Consider the following 18,266-nt stretch of genomic DNA (forward strand, 5'->3'; position numbering starts at 1 on the left):
CAAAAACAGGTAATTAAGTAACTAACACATATGAGGTCTTTTTGAATGTCCAAGAAAAAAATACTAAAGTTTTGAAAGAAACAATGAAAAAGAAATTGCTATTATCTTGATGGATTCTGAAACCAAATCATGTACATAAACTTCAAATCATCTTTTCACGTATTAATAACTGCTGAATTTTTAAAGTCAGTATCAATTTATGTATGATTAGTAAAGATTATATTATTTACTTTGAATGGACATTGATAATTTAGGAAAACTAATATTTTTAGAGTTGTTTTAGTCTACACCCATTTGAGATTAGAAATACCAGGAACTCAGAATTAGCTAATCAAACTCATCTAACAGGGAAAAGAAACTATCAAGAGGAGGAAAGTAGAAAAGACCCTAACTGAACATAAATTAAAAACAAACCATTCGAAGTTAAAGATTTAACCCACTTCTTTAATAGGTTAACATGCATGATATAATATTCCATAATATATTTCGTTACCTAGTTACTGAAAAGGCAAAATCTAAAAATCAGTTCTTTTTCGTTGGGCCAATATTGCTGGGTTGCTAAAAACCTCCTATTAGCACATAATGGTACGATTAGAATATAAGACTGAGACTTTTAACCAAGAAACCAACTAACTAAGTATACAAAAAAAAAGTTAACTAACAAATTAAATGCACATTAATGAAAAATACCCAAGAAACCATGTTCCAAAACTACTACACAACATATTTTACAGATTACAACAACTTCTGAAATCTGGCCTACATATAAATGAGAAGCCAATAAAATTAAATTACAACATGAAAAATATCTGAGAAAAAATTAAAAAAAAAACTATAGACAGCATAACAGCGATATTTAATTGACATTAAAATTTTCAAAAGTTAATCTGAAATATATTGAATGGAAAGTAAATAAGACTTTAATCGAATTGAAAATGCAAAAGAAAACATCTTCTCTAATGCTCAGCACCATACCTGTTTGGATCTTCTCTATTGGCATCCATGGCCATTCAGACTTATCAAATAGAGAAACTTGGTATAAAGATTCAAGAAGAAAGAAAAGATCTTGTCTCTTACTGCAAAAGAGAGCATTATAATAAAGTAAACCCTAATAGGAGATTTCAACAAATTCAAGAAAAACATGTGATAAAATTGAATCCAGAAACATAAAGAAAAAACATAAAGAAGGAACAGCAACCATTCATAAACAAAAGAAGAAATAGATGAACAAAAATATTGTTATTTATTCTAGTAAATTAAATTTCTACTAATGCTAATTATAATGTTGAGAAGTTTCAGAAAGCTAACCACTACTAATAATAATAATTTAAAGAAAGAATCATGAATTATGAATTTGTTAATTAGAATATGCATTACGAACGATATGAAAAAAATAAAATATACAAGAATTAGATCAATATTAAAATATAAAAGACCAGAATGAATATTCAAAAATTATAAATACAATTTTCTTTTTTTTTACTCTTAAAAATGTTTTAAATTATCTGCTTAATATTTTTTTTATTGGATACAATATAGTAATACCAAAATTACTGAATTTCACACGGCCAATACAACCTCGCTGAAACTAAACTAATTAACTTGCTAAAAAGAAATTAACAAAAAAATAGCTTCCTGTTATTATCATTTGAACTTCTCTCATGTTAATAACTTACATTTTAGTATGTTATCATAAATGTAGCTTCCTAATCAAGATGATTAACAAAAGTAGCAGCTACCCACGTGTGACAACCTGCTAACAAAAAGCATAAAAAAAGAACTTAATATGAATCAGATATTGGACATATCCAAGTATCAGAGATCCGTTGTTTTGGAAATCAAAAATTTCTTTCTTTTTAAATCAGGGAAGAACGTCTCCTTGAATGATACATGCATGCCAAAATATATGACAATCTCTTATATTGATTCAAATTAAGACTCAGCAAGATGCGAGAGCAACAAAAATTTGAGTATCAGTCAAAAAAATAATCAGAAAGGATACTTGAACTGAGACTATTCACATAAAGGGATTAACTGGATATTTTCAGAAGACAACTTTAGTTGATGAAATCACCGAAAGGAAAGCTACGAAAAATGAAAAGAAAAGCAAAAGAAAAAAAAGTCAAGAGAAGATTATGTTGGGACAGCAACAGTTAGAGCAAAACCTTAACTTGCTATTCGATTGTCAGAAAATTTACCTGTTCAAAGAAATGGAGACGCCGGGACCACTGGCGATGACGATAAGTTTGTATCTTGTAGGATTATTTGAGGTTTAACGCTGCAAAAAGTAGGGTGGTGTCTTTCTGGGTTGAGTGAGCTGAGACCCCACTTGGAGAGGATGGAGGGTGACGACGTTAGGTCTTCTTTCTGACCTTCTTTTTTTTATCGCGTGTGTGTGTCTTGTTTGTGAACTTTGTTTTTTTTATTGCGTGTGTGTGGGGGTAGGGAGGGGGTGGGAGAAGAGAGAGACACCTTTGGTTTTTTGATGTTTTCTTGGTAATGTTAAAGAACTAAAAATACTAATAGAAGACATAAGATTATAATTAAAATAATATAGATAATTCATTAAAAATAAATGACACTAAAAGAACGGTTATGAGAAATGAATCATTAGACAATACAATTAATTTCAAAATTATTAATCAGAAAATTTTTTAATATTTATGATAGCTAAAAATAACTAAATATTGAGAAAAATATATCGTAATATAATTTTTTCTATTCATTTCAGAATTTTTGATATCAATAAATTTTATGTGTCCCAAAGTTTAACTAATTTTCACAATTTTTTATTTTTATTTTTTATTGATAATTAGAGAAAAAAATGATGGAAAATCACAGGAAAAAAAATGAAAGAAATAATTACTTAATAAAAATTGTACTCAATATAAAACAGATTAACATACAAATTAACAGAAATAAGTAAAAAAAATTAAGAATGTAATATTTTTTTATAAAAAAAATGGTTCTTCCTCTTAAATATGAAACTTGTTAAGAGAAAAGTTAATTATTGTTAATAATTTTATCAGTAAAAATTTTTTTAGTAATAAAATATTCCTAACAATTTTTTAAACTAATCTTTCCTTTTTTCTTATATCGACCGAATCAATAACTTTTATAACATAAAAAAAAGTAAACTTTGTGTAGATATTAATTGTTTATATGTACTGTAGAATAAAGTTTGTAATTAACCCAGAAACCAAGAAAAAAAGGAAGAAAATTAAATATTAAATATATCAATTATCCTCAAGTACAAAATGAAATTTAAAACTTCTATCAAATTAAGATGACATTTGAAAACTTAAAATATCCATTTTTCCGAAAATAATTTTATAAATAAATTGAATCTTGTGAGAAGTAAAATTATAATTTAGTCTAAAAAAATATATAGTTATAATAATGGTATAGGAATTAAAAAAAAACAAACTCCATTAAAGCATGTGATAGAAAATCATTAAGGAGAAGCTGGTTTAAAAGAAGGCTAACTTTCAAAATTATCTGAACGTAAAATAGCAATGCTTCCTTTAATATCAGAAACGACAGCCAATACCCATTTCAGCATCCATAACAACGCAATCTTAAACTAACCCTAGGAATGGGTCAGAGTAAAGTTGCTCCAATCTTTTTGTATCCTAAATTAGAATTTATAATTGAAACAGTTCAGGAAAAAAATAAAATAGTTCTGGTCATGAAAGGGGAAAAAGATCATCTAAAATGTGGAGGTTTGGAAAACTGGAAAAGTAAATTTCTAATCACCTTTGAATTTGTAACTTTTATTATTTGTGACCCTACTATCTTATTTCAAGGGTGATTAAAGTCTTACTTGATCACTTTACCAACCTCCTCAAAATAGATCAACATAAGTGGATTTTTATCCTACTATACTAAAGATAAGATAACTTTTATTACTAAAGGAAACATGAGAGAGAGACAGAGACTCTATAAGTTAAAAGAATTCAAGACAGAATCTTGTGCAATAGAATTCAACATAAAATTCAATAGTGTGTACCTAAGTAAAACTACAAAAGAAGTCTGAGTTTGGTATTTATATATGGAATATGTGAATTCTTTTGAGCTAGTGATGTGATCATATCTCCCAAACAAGAAGGAGACTTGTTAATGAATTGCACTTCCTTTAGTCTTTCCCCTGTGATCTCAGACTTGTCTACTCATTCACTTTCAGAAAGCTCTATCAAATGCAGACAACTACGAATGGTGTTACGGGATGTATCTCTTCCGTGAACATGCACGGTCACCAACTGAATTAAACAACCTTTATTGTCAGTGTCTGCGTTAAACATTTAAATTCAGGTTATAGGGTCTGAACAAATTTAAAAAATTACCCGTGGGAACAACTACTCCTATTGTTCAGTGCAGTGGAACTGACAGCGCAGTTGACCTCACCGAGTTTCATCAGGGTCAAAACATCACTTGTAGATGTCACCGGATGGAATGTAACATCAAGAAGACTCAATCGATCATCATTACACCTCCTAATCTCTAATTTATTATCTGTTTCGTCCTTAGCAAGTAGGTTTCTAAATTGTTCATTGTAAATCTCAACCATTTGAACATAAATGTCATATGTCATAATGTTTTTCCTGTCATTACACATTCGAAACAAATAGTTAAGAGGGAGATAATTGATCCCCATATCCTTAAAGGTTCCACCTAATGGACACTCTTCCAAAAGAAACAAGAAACAAAAATATTGATGGATATATAATTGGTTTAAGTTTGCATATATAGTAAGCAGATTTTGCTTCTTATTTCATTAGTCTGTGTCCGCATTAATTAATGTATGGAAGAACGAATGCAATCTGTATCATACTTCTTTTATCTTACCATGATGTATGTCTTCCTAGATCTTGTTTCACCATATGCGAAAATACAAACATTATATCCATCCATCACGGATCTAATTAACGGGTCTGTGTCCTTAAAAACCTCATATGTGTACAAAGTTAGAATAAATTTCAATAAGATGATGTAAAAGAGAGAGAAGGGGAGGAAAATTTTCTATAAACAGCATGTTGAACTTTACCTTAGCCAGCCTTTGCACAAAAAACCCGACTGACGTGAAAAAGTTTCCTTCCATCTTTCAATGTTTTGGATGGATCTAAACTGAATACAGAACCATCCTCCCCAATGAAATCAATAATATTCTTGGATTTAGCCTGGAATGTGGGTCTGATTCTGCAGTAAACTCGAATATTACCTATAATTTGGAAATGAAAAGTTTGACAAAATTAACTTTGCTCAATAATATATAAAGAGAAAGTGGTCATTAATTAAATAAGCAATTAAAAATTCAACCTTTCAGATCTTGAACCATGTTAACTAATTTCCCATTCTCTTCTACTACTCTGTTATATCCACTAGCTTTAGTTGCCATATCCTCTACTTGACTCCCTGAATTCATAAATCAGTATTTCATCTCAATAATTAATAACCATAAAATTGATTCTCAAAACACACAATTAACTCACAACCAGAAGGAAAAAAAAAAGAATCAATCCAAAAAGTAACAAACTAACAAATGAAACCATCCAAATTCAAACACAATAACCTTAGGAATTTTGGAATAGTTCCAACACAAATCTCAATTGATCACATACCAGTGTAAATGAAAACACCGCTTTAACAACCAAATTTATCAAGATAGTTCCCATCCTCTAGCAGTATTTGAAGTATTCTGCAAAACAAATTGGGAGTGACCTATTCATCGTGATAAGTTCCTAACAAATAAGAAATTGCAGAATGAACAACGACAATTCATAATGATATCTAATTGCTCAAGCAAGATCTAAACTTAATAAGAAATGTTAACAACACTTTTTTGCTTCCTTTACTGAGTAAATAGATATTTTTGTGATACCTAACTTCACCTCCATCAAGACCGTCGCTGCTGCTACAGTACGCCGCAGACTTTTTCCTCTTCTGATCGGACTCTATCTTTGCCGGAATTTCAGAGAGAGTGAGAAGAGATGTGTCACTGAGAGGGCTCTGAATCAGAATCAGCTTCACAAAAAGGAAAGTAGTGAGGAACGTTGGTGCTTCACTAGTACGTACGATGCCCTAACCTCACCTCCATCACCACCGTGGCTATTGCCACAGTACGACATCTTCTTCGTCTTGTTCAAATGCGGCTTATGCTTCTCCTTCTGCTCCACCGGCACCACCAGAGACTTCTTCCTCTTTTGATCAGACTCTATGTTGGCCGGAATTCTAGAGAAACTGAGAAGAGATATGTGACTGAAAAGGCTCCAAATCAGAATCGGCTTGACGAAAAGGAAAGTAGTGAGGAAGAGATAATGTCTTCCCAATGGAACACCCATGTTCCCCAATCAGATTCATTCTAACTACATCGTGCGGTCCACATCTATTGATCTAATGCATCCAGTATCCTAAACATTTTTAACTTTTTTTTACGAAAAAATATCTATCTCTAGACTATTAAAGTATTAAGATAGATAACTATGTTAAATATATCAATAAACTAATAAAAGCAACCATGTATTTGATTAGGCATGACTAAATAAAAAAAATGGATGAAAAATATATTTTTACTTACTTTTTAGTGCAGTTGATAAATTTCTAATAATAAAAGTAAGATTACCAAAAAATTCATTATAATTTCTTTTGAGAAGTTCAAATTTTTATTTTTTTTTTGAAATATATATTTTCACATGATAAATAAATAAAAAATACCTTTAACCAATTTTACTTAAAAATTTCTTTTTATGAGATATTTAAATATCTAAATATAAAATTATAACACAATTGAAAAAAAATACATTTTTTAAATGATTTTGGGGTTCATTATTTAAATTATTGCATTCATTTTAATAACTTGTAAGAAAACAATATATATATACCAAACAAAGCCCAACTTTATATATAATAACCATGCTTTATTCAGAAACAGAGAGAAACATACTCACACATACAAATTTAAGCATACGAAAGAGAACAATAAGTTTTATAAAGATCACAACTCCAGAAAATGAGTTGATAATTACATATCAAAATAGATCTGTTGACAACATACTATATATATATATTGTAATGTAACAAATAATTAGCCACTACACTCATCCATCATTTGAACAGCGTTTGTAGTATTTTCACATTGTCCAAAGGCACTCCGAAGCTCTTCCCTAATAGTGAGAGACTGATGATTCCCAACTAAATTAGAACCTTGTGAGGACGAGATTTTTGCATGAAAATCATGGTTAACAGTCTACAAAGAACACAGCAAAATATAAGAGCAAGGAATGCAGAAGCCAAAAAAATATTGAGATGAGAAAGAAATCACGTATGATAAAAATTTGAAGACTAATAAAAGAAATATTAAACAACTAAAGAAAAAAAATTTAAACGATATACATGTATGTACATATTACTGTAAACATAGTTTACTAAGAGATAAAGAATCAAAGTCCATCAGATCAAGAAATACCTAACAATTCCAGTTGAGAACAGAAGTCAGTGAAGCTTGACACACTGGAGCACTTGAGCTCGACGAACATTGAATGCTTGCATTGGAGTGAAACTCAACTAGATTCTTAAATTCGAAAGGAAAATGAGGAACAAAGGGATCCTGATGAAATTTCTAAATGGAACAAGAGAGGAATAACATCAGTAACTCTTAACACATCACACATGAAAAACACAAAACAATATAGCCAACTGAGGTTAACTTGATCAGAAACAAAGTGGACTAACTCAACATCAGATTTACATAATAATGTTATCACCTGTTGTTGATTATCATGGGTGGAGTCCTCCAAAAACCTCACAATATCAATATCATCACATATTGCACGAACAACATGAAGAGATGTATTCAATTCATATCTAATGGGTCTAGGATCCACTATGAAGACAATTTTCTTGTTCATCAACTTAGAAATCATGCTATTTGGAACAGTGTAATTATCTTTTGACTAAGGAAAAAAATAGGTACATTAGCAAAATTCACATACCTAAACCATAAACACTAAACTGAAAACAAGGACAACTAAATTAAATTAAAACGAAAATGATTACTTGGGAGGAATTTTCTTCATCCATCAAAAATTCTGAACAACTATTTTTGAGTATTTGTATAACCTCATCATCCTCAAGTATGAAAATATTACTGTCATTTGAATGGGAAACAATAATTTTGATGCGATACCTAAATAATGTAAACAAAAGCAAAATATACACTGAGAAACAGGTGCAGAAGATGCAATAAAGCAAAAAGAAAATTGGTACCAACAACTCCGAGAGATAAAATAGATACCTTCTTATGGCATCAACACACTCAACTCTACACAGATAACAATAAAATAAATTCCCAACATGACAAACAGGTGCATTACACAAACAGCAGTAGTACCACCACTTCTGATGTTTCAGAACGTCAATAATCTCACCAATCAAAAAACAAATATGATCCTGTAGAGAAACAATAATTGGTAGATTATGATACATATTTTATCATACTACACATGTTAAAACACAGTTCGGACGGTTGAGAACATAAACATAAATACTAACATTTCTTGATGCAGAAGAATATATTTTAGCACAAAGAATGTCAGCAAGCATCTCTTTAATGCTATGTAGTTATATTGGAACACCATATATGACTTGGTTGTCATAACTTCTAAGCTGTCCACACTGAGAGAAGTCTTCAAATATTGGGCTAAAGGCCGAATCAGAACTAACATCCTTAAAATTTGGAAGAAAAGCATGTATTACAAAATGCAGCCAACTTTGTAAAGTATGAGTAAAAATCATATTGGCATATAAAGGATACCATTCAAAACAACAGCCAAAGAATTAGAAACTAGGGATCAACAAAGTATATCTAAAAATGATTCCTCTAATTCATTAATATCTAACATAAAGAAAGAGTTCTAACCTTGATGCACTGATCAGCCTGAAGTTTGTTGAAAAAACATGCAACACTAATCACATTGATGATTTTAAAGGTACCACAATAACCGCGAGTGTTAATCCTCTTTGCTTGAACTTTGAAAATAATCTCTTTCCCAATGAGTTGATGAAAAAACTGCGGACAGTATTGGTGCTCAATTTTCTGTGATAGATATTGAAAAGTGATCACTAATTAATGGACGAAATTGAAGAATAAGAAATAGTTATTGATATAGTATACAGAAATAAATTTTAAGAGAATTAACCATACCTCCAGTTCATCTTCTAACAATAAAAACACATCAGAACAGGTTCTCCCTAATAACTTAGTGGTTGCACTGTCTAACAAGACAAACATTCCACAAGAAGACTCATCTTCAACAACTATCTTAATCCTATAACTATAACCAAGAAAGTAAATATCAGATTAATCTATTTGTGAGTCTCACAAGAAGCTGATACATGAAGCTTACTTACATTATTGAATCAGAACAGATGAAAGAAAATTTTTAAATCATAACCTGAATTTACCTAATCATAAAATGCTGGACCTCTCTACCGCACAACTAACAATGAAACACATTATCATCACCTACAATTGGATGACCACAAACACAAGAAAAGACCCACCACTCTGGATCTTCAACAATCTCTTTAATTTTTCCAACCACAAAGAATTGTCCATCCTATTAAAATAAAAAATTTATCAATTGAATCGACAAAGCATGTATACAATATGCAAAAATTAATTAACATGAGTACTTCTTACATAGCACTAGAAGATGTTAAAAACCTAATAGTACACACCTCATTGTTTCCCTTAAGATTAGCAATAGTCCATATTAGCTTCCGATCAAAAGATTCATCATCAATAACAGATATTAAATCCCCAATCTCATTACTACGCAGTCTACTGAAATAGTGGCTTGCAATACGGTATCTATGAAAAAAAATTTAATTAATATTATGGTAAAAGAATTTCATGAAAACAGCTAGAGAGAGAGAGAGAGAGAGAGAGAGAGAGAGAGACTGAGAGAGAAAGAGAGTGAGTGAGTGAGCAATAGAGAGAGAGAATGAGCGACTCAGCAATAGAGATAGAGAGTGAGGGACTGAGCAATAGAGAGAAAGGCAGAAATTTTCAGTACAGTAGGACAAAATTTCAGGAGAATTGAATCGAACTAACTCATTCAGAAAATTCACAGTTTCCTGCATATCAGGGTTGATTGAAACCCGAGATACATTGATCACATTTTGGAGACTAACTTTATCTACAAATCACAAAACACAATAAGAAGAAATTAATTCATAAAGAAACAATTCATTGGTAAACAAAAATATATAAACAAATCAAACTAAGACATGTGTGAAACATGGACAACTTTTCACCTCCATTGACTTTGATCTTGAAAGATTGCAAAATAAGAACTGATGGTCTCTGATACTTTTTCAAATAATTGATGTCTATAAGAGCAGAATAGTTACCAACAAGATTACAGGGGATTTTCTTCCTGGGTAATCATTATAATAAATGAGCCACTACAATAGAACAATTCAAGAGTAATAAAAAAATGAAAAATAGACATAACATAATTTAAAAATAGGATGAAAAATAGAAAGGCAATGGATACCCATCAGTATAAACTTCAAGGACAATAACTATCAATATCTTTCCATTACATTCAACATCAGTTTTTCTTTTCAATCTGCACAGGACCCCAACAAAATATGTTTAGTTAAATTATAGCAGAAAAGATTAAACCGCGGGATACAATACCAGGAGACATTTCATTAAGTTGTTATTAATGTCACTTTAAAACACCTTTATTCCAGATCAATTTTGGAAAAGAGAAACTTACCTATTAAGTACTCATAATCAGTGCGCTTTTGAAGAATCTCGTCCATAGAGGTTAAACTTAAAGCTGGATTAGGTATGACCCTATTTGCAGTTGTAACAACAGAGGTACTACACTTGAAAAGGATGCGGAACCGATGTCTTGTAACCCTAACCAATCCACCATTAGGTATCACTTTGAAGTTGGAAATAATGAATACGTGTCCTTCTTTCAACTGATGAATAAAAGTTGTGATCAAATCATCCTCAACAGTTGCTTGAATCTTGTCGTGCTGGAAATTAAAAAAGAGGAAAAAAATCATCTGATCATTTCTAAATATCATACCATGACATATTACATGCTAAAACTGATCACATACACAATTTTAGAATACAAAATTTAGTTAACTAAAAACTAAGTTTTTGATAGCACACACACACACACACACACACACACACACACACACACACACACACACACACACACACACACACACACACACCTGCCTATCCATCAAGACCACATGTAAGAGTTTCTGCATATTTTCATTAACAATGGTAGCATCTTCCCAAATGGTCAAGATCTTAGCCTCAATACTCCAAGTTTCCTTCCATGGAGAGATTTTATGAAGAGGATCAATAGTAAGACTCATCTTATCAATAAATAAATAGTAAAGATGAAAGAATATGGATGAAAAAAACAAAGAACAAAATATCGGCGACAGAAAGCTGTGTGGGATCTGAGACTTATCTCAACAGAAGGGAATGCAAGAGAAAAAAGACAAGTATGGAACAAGTGATAGCTCTTGAAAAATCTCCACAATACTCCATCACCTCATTACTACTTATACCAGAGAAATGAGCAAGTTTGTAAGGCAAAGCTTGTAGAATACGTTTCTCTTGGACTTCTTGGCTAGATTGATTGATTGATTGACATATGACATTCAATGTGTCCATAGGTAATTAAATTAGATATACTCATACCTCTATATAATATAGATATGTCATATTAACCTATCTATGAATCTATATACATCTATCTATCTATCTATCTATAATCTATAAATCTATAAAGAAACCATACCTACTGATTGATCCTATGTTTGACTATATAATAATACTATTCCCAATAAGTATGACTGGTGAAATAGAAGACATGTCAACTTATTCCCAATCAGAAACATAGATTGCATTATTGAAACTGAAAATTGATAATCAACTCTTGAGCCCAATCATTAAATCAAGAAGACAACAATAAGAAAGCAAGAAAATTAACTCAGATAAAGAACAGTAAAAATATTTTATCCAAACGAATCAATTAAACCTACAAAATGAAACCAAAGTAGCAATGAATTAGAGGATGTACAAAATTAACTAACAGATCTAAGTACAACCATGAATAATTAATGACATCAAGCACAAAAATAACACAACCAAAAACACTCTCCAAACTTGAAAATGAAACGAACAAAAAATTTTACCGCCGCACGGTCATGCGGATGATTGAAACAGCAGCGAGAACCATAGCCACAGAATGCAGTCTCCAAATAGTAGATACAATAAGACTCATCAAGACGTTGGCAAACCCATCGGCAACAGAAAAAGGCGCCTCAACTTTGCAAAGGATCAAATTTTTTTCATTTTTGGAAAATCCATGATAAACGTTAGATTCTGCGGGAAACCCATTAATCAGTTTAGGGAATAATAACCCATGATAAATGTTAGGTAATGTACTTCAAGCCTTGTGACAAGTATAAAAACCTATTTTAGGATAATTGGAAGAGAAAGAAGCCCCCTAATTGATGAACAGCATCCATCGCGACTCGCATTGAATCACACAACTAACAAACAAAATCGATGACCTCAAGAGAACAGTTCGCAACTCTGGGTACTTGGCTTTCTGATTCTGGAGAGGACAAGTGCGAGCGAGTGATCCTTAAAGTGACGGAAATGAAATCGGGTTTCAAAGTGAGAAAGAAAAAGAGAGGAAGGGACCCGTAAATGAAGAAAATGAAGAAAAGGAACAAGATGACTTATGTGTTAATGGGAGTATGGCACCCTTGAATTGACATTTTTTTGCCAAAAAAGAAAATTAAAAAAACTGAGGAGATATATATAATTTTAATAACAATTAAATTTAATCTTAGATTGAATACATTTAAAAATAGTAATGAAAACTATTTTATTAACCAGTATTTATATTTTTTTCCAATTATCAATTTTTTTAATATTGATTAAAAATTAATTAATTATTGCATGGGTTTATTTGAAATTGGTAAAATAAACGTAAATTTTTTTTGTAATTAAAAAGGGATTTGATTAAATACGTAAAAAAAACTGAAGAGATATATATTTTTTAATAACAATTAAATTTAACCTTAGCTTGAATACATTTAAAAATGGTAATGAAAATAATTTTATTAACTAGTATCTATATTTTTTTTCACAATTATCATTTTTTTAATACTGATTAATAGTTGATTAATTATTGCATCGTTTTAATTGAAACTGATAAAATAAACACATATTTTTTTGTTGTAATTAAAAAGGAATTTGATTAAATATATAAATATCATAGTTATATCCACATTAGAATTCAGAAGACACTAACATTGTATTACAAATCAAATAACAATTTAAAGTAGTATCTGAACATATTAAACTAAAAAGCATCAAGATCCTCCACAACAACAATTTAAAGTAGTATCTTAACATATTAAACTAAAAAGCATGCAAATCCTCCACAGCCTCATGATCGCTTCTACATTAACTGAAAGCATTTTCAACTTCAGGCATAGAATCAACCAGAACATGAATCTGAACAAAATTGAAATCCTCTCAGTTATTGATATTTTTAAATACTAATAATTGAACAAATTATAAAAACTATACAACCAAATCTTATGCTCATTCATCTCAATAGCAGCCTCAAAAACATTAATAATGGAGGGGTCATCCCAAATTTGTTGAACAATATACACAAATCGATTCATCTCATAACCCACAGGCCTCCCATCAATTATGAATACAATTTTTTTGTGCAAAAGACTTGAAATGAGTTTCAACGGAACAACTTTGGAATAAGATCCCTAAAAAAATGCAAAATAGTTAACAAATAGTATAATAATAATTTATCTTTTCATGAGGAATGTCAAAATATACAAACTAATTATATCTATATGTATATACTAATTAAAAACACAACCGGATGATAACCTTATTCAACTCTCGGTGATTATCTAAAAAGCTCGAGCATCTTGTCTTTATTATTTGCATAACCTCACGATCTTTAAGAACAAATATATTATTGCCATTTGTATGAGACACTACAATCTTTAAGCAGAATCTTGAAAACCATCAGAAAACAAGGGAAATTTTAGTAAAGAGTTAAATAATAATTAGTTACCAAAACAAAATAAAAATAAAGAACAAAACACCTTGGCACAGTATCAATGCATTGAAGCTGACATAGATCACATGATAAAATATTTTTATTAGCTGACACAAGAGAACCACATAAACAAGTTGAGAACCACTACTTATGATTCTTCAAAATAGATGATATAGTTCCCAAAATAAAAATGAAACCACCCTGCCAGCAAAGAAAAAAGTATTACATTATTTCAAATTTCAAATAATTTACAAAACTATCATTCACTAATTTCTCAGTGTATGATACAACAAGATTAACAAAAATGAATGATATAAGAGATTTTATTACAAATGAGAAAAAAATATACGTTCTCAGCATCAAAATAGTAGCGATTGGGTGAAATAAGATCAGTAATAATATCTTCAATAGTTTCTGATTGAATAGAATTATCACACACTACTTGAGTCTTGTAATCTTTCCCAGTTGCATACTGCAAGTAGCTGTCATAGATTGGTGGAAAAATAGAACCATGAAGCCTTACCTGGGATAATTACGTTAGAATAAGAATCGAATGCACTGACTGAGAAAGAAAAAAATTGCATGAACATGTTGAACATAGGGTGAGGTATCATACATTGATATAATCATCGGTTGCAGCTGGTTCCGGATTATTACTAAAGACATTTACAATTTTAAAGCACCAGGAGTAATCTGGATCAACTGCAGAAAGGATTTCAACCTTGAAAACTTTCTCCTCTCCAATAACATCATCAAACATTTGTGGAGAATATGACCGACATACCTTGAGAGTTTAATATAAAAGAATCAATAAACTTGAACACAAAAAATAGTAAAGATTAAATGAGTTTCACAATGAAAGAGTTCATACTGCAAGCACACTATGATCAACAGGAAATTCTTCTTCTATCATGAGAAATGCTTCAGAACATGTTTTTTCAAATAGTTTTGTTGCTGCATTATCAAGCACAACAAACAACACAGCACACCCACCATGGCGAATCTTTACCCGAATCCCATATCTAACACAATCAACAACCAAGAATGATAACTAAAACCAAGAAATCTGCCTAACAATACATAGAGTGGCGCATAACAAAGAACTAACAAAAAATCCAAAAGATTGATAATTAATCCATTCCATAATAGAGTTACATATGAACCTTACTTGACCATAACATGTTCAACACATGAACCACAAGCATCACAAAGGTAGAGATCCTCATGCTCAACAATAGCATGACTGCATACACATGAGTAGTACCACCAATCTGGTTCATCCATAACTTTTTTAATTGTCCCAATAACAAAGTAATGAGTATCCTGTAAAATTTTGAAAACAATGATATACTATAGAATAATGATTAACAAACCAGATTATGAAACCCAACACACATGTTTAAGAAATTCAAGTTTAAGTATTAAATGGAGAGTTTGCCAGTCTAAAATAGTACCCCGTTATCTACATGAAGATCTTGAATATTACTGATCTCCTTGGGATTGAAATAATCACCATCAACTTTAGAAACTAAGTATCCAAAGTCATTGATCACAAGTCTTGAGAATCCATAACTGGCTACACTAAATCTACATAAAAGATACAATAACTAATCTTCATATCACAAAATATATACATGAATACCAACAAAATAAGCATGGCAGGTTGTAGTTTTATAATATTTTTATCACAACTAACCTGCTTAGGAACTCAACAGACTCAGAAATGTCGGGATTAATGAATAACCTAGAGACATTGATGACATTCTGTAGAATTACTCCACCTGCATGCAAGAATCCTACTCTATTAGCCTCAAACCATATTTAAATTAAAAGGTCAAAAAACAGGAAAGTAAATATTAGATTACAAATTCAATGAATATGCCTGAAACTAACCTTCAATTGCTTTGATTTTAAAAGACTCGAGGACAATCAGGGGAGATCTTGGATATTTTTGTAAGTTATCATATTCCAACAGATCACAAGCATTTTCAAACACATTGCATTATACCTTTTTTCTGAACAAATAAATTTCAAAAGATCAAAAGGATCTAACTATATATTTATTGTTATAAACATAAAAGCTGGATAAAAAATAGAATTAAAAGAACATAAGTACTCATATGGGAGAAACTGAGAGAGATATTATCCATCAGTACAAAATTTCTAGCACTACTACTTTGATCACCTTCCCATTTGATACCACATCTCTTTCTTTTCGAACACCAGTAATGATCCCAACAAAGTTTAATAATTAGATTGAAACATATACAAATTTGAATCAGAAACCACACTTTTGAATACATAATACTATGATTATAAAAGGAAGAGCAAGAAACTTCTACGAACCAATGAGGAAATTGTGGTCCTGTATCATTTGATCAATTTCATCTGTTGATGTAAAACACAAACCGGAATGAGGTATCTTTGGAGATACCACAGAAACAACAGAGGTCTTGTATTGGAATAAAAGTCTGAACCGATGTTTGGTCACTCTGTTCAAACTAATGTTTGGTACAACTGTAAAATAGGTCATTAAATATAGATCCCCTTCATTTAGAGACACAGCAAACTTTGATATAAGCTTATCTCTAATTGTTTCTTAGATCTTGTGTAACTACAATTGAAAAAAAAAGCTTCATATTTTGAATTTATTAACATATTTAGGTATCCAAACAGCATAAAAATAATTGATTAAAAAATTAAAACAACAAAAACACATCACTTTGCAACCAAAAATAAAAATTCCCTTCTGCATATTTAAAAAAAAAGGAAAAATTGCAACAACCTAAGGAAATGCTAACATAAAATAAAACTGACCTTCTCATCCATTAACACCATATGCAACAGATTTTTAGATCGATCCAAATCAGGATTCTTGTGGTACCACAACTTCACAACTTTAACATGCACTTTCCATGATTCTCTCCACGGAGTGATTCTCTCCACCATATCAGCACGGTTACTCATTTTCAGCATATATAGGATAAGAACACCAACAGGAGAAAATATACAAAGAAAATTTCAGAACTAAGATGAGAAGATAAACAAATGAGTTGGAGTTATAAACTCCCAAACTTAACAAACACTAAAGCTTACAATGAAAGCTTCACATATGGGACAGAGATAGACTAATAGGCATATATAGATTGATATGACTACACACATCATTTAGGAAGATATCACAAGTAACCAAATACTCATGGAAAAAGAGCAAAAACAATATGGGAAGAGGCCTGTTGCAAATTACTAAATACCTACCACATATAGTTGATTTGACAATTCACAATAAAGCAAAAACAGAATTTCATCAGTCAACTATACCAAACACTACAGTTAACTTCAGTCCAATAGCAGAAAGAAAATTATATAATTTATAATGAGCAAACCCCCCAAGAAGTAAATTATTTCACAGAAACACCAACAGCACAAACATAGGAGAGAACCATTGATTTACAAAAATAAGTAACAATCACCATGATTAAATCAGAAACCAAACAACTTAAAATTAAATGATAGATCCACAAAATAGCAACAATTAACACAAAAAAGAAATTGAAACTGGAGAAGAAATCGAGAAAGAGATTGAACAGGAGGAGAATAGAACCATAGCCCACATATACCTCTTGAACTGCGGTGGCAACGTCTGCTATCCAAAACCGAGAAATCGAGATGGAGAATGAGATATGCTTGACAGAGAGAGACAGAGAAACCCTGGGGAGAAGGAACACACACAACGAAGAGAATAACACCCTCATGGTGGGATCGAATGGAATCACAGAGATAGCCATACCTTCTCTGCATGTGGCCAAAACTAATAAGGGAAGCCGAAATCGCAGTCGAGGATGGGGGTGCAGACATCATGCGATGGATGGAGATTGGGTTAAGGATAGAGGAGATGGGGTGAGGTAGACACGTCTTTTAGGATTCCTAGTCAACCGAAAATGATGAATTTACTGGAAAAAATTAGAATAATCTCACTTTAATTAAGTTTATCGTTTAATTGAGATGATTATATTAATAAAAACAAAATCCTACAACCAAGTTTTTTAGACTCGTAGTAAAAAAAAGAAAATCAATAATTTTATATATTTAATTTTTTATTTTATGCAAATTCAA

The sequence above is a fragment of the Arachis duranensis genome, chromosome 2 (assembly GCF_000817695.3).
Source record: "Arachis duranensis cultivar V14167 chromosome 2, aradu.V14167.gnm2.J7QH, whole genome shotgun sequence".
In the NCBI taxonomy this organism is placed as follows: Eukaryota; Viridiplantae; Streptophyta; class Magnoliopsida; order Fabales; family Fabaceae; genus Arachis; species Arachis duranensis.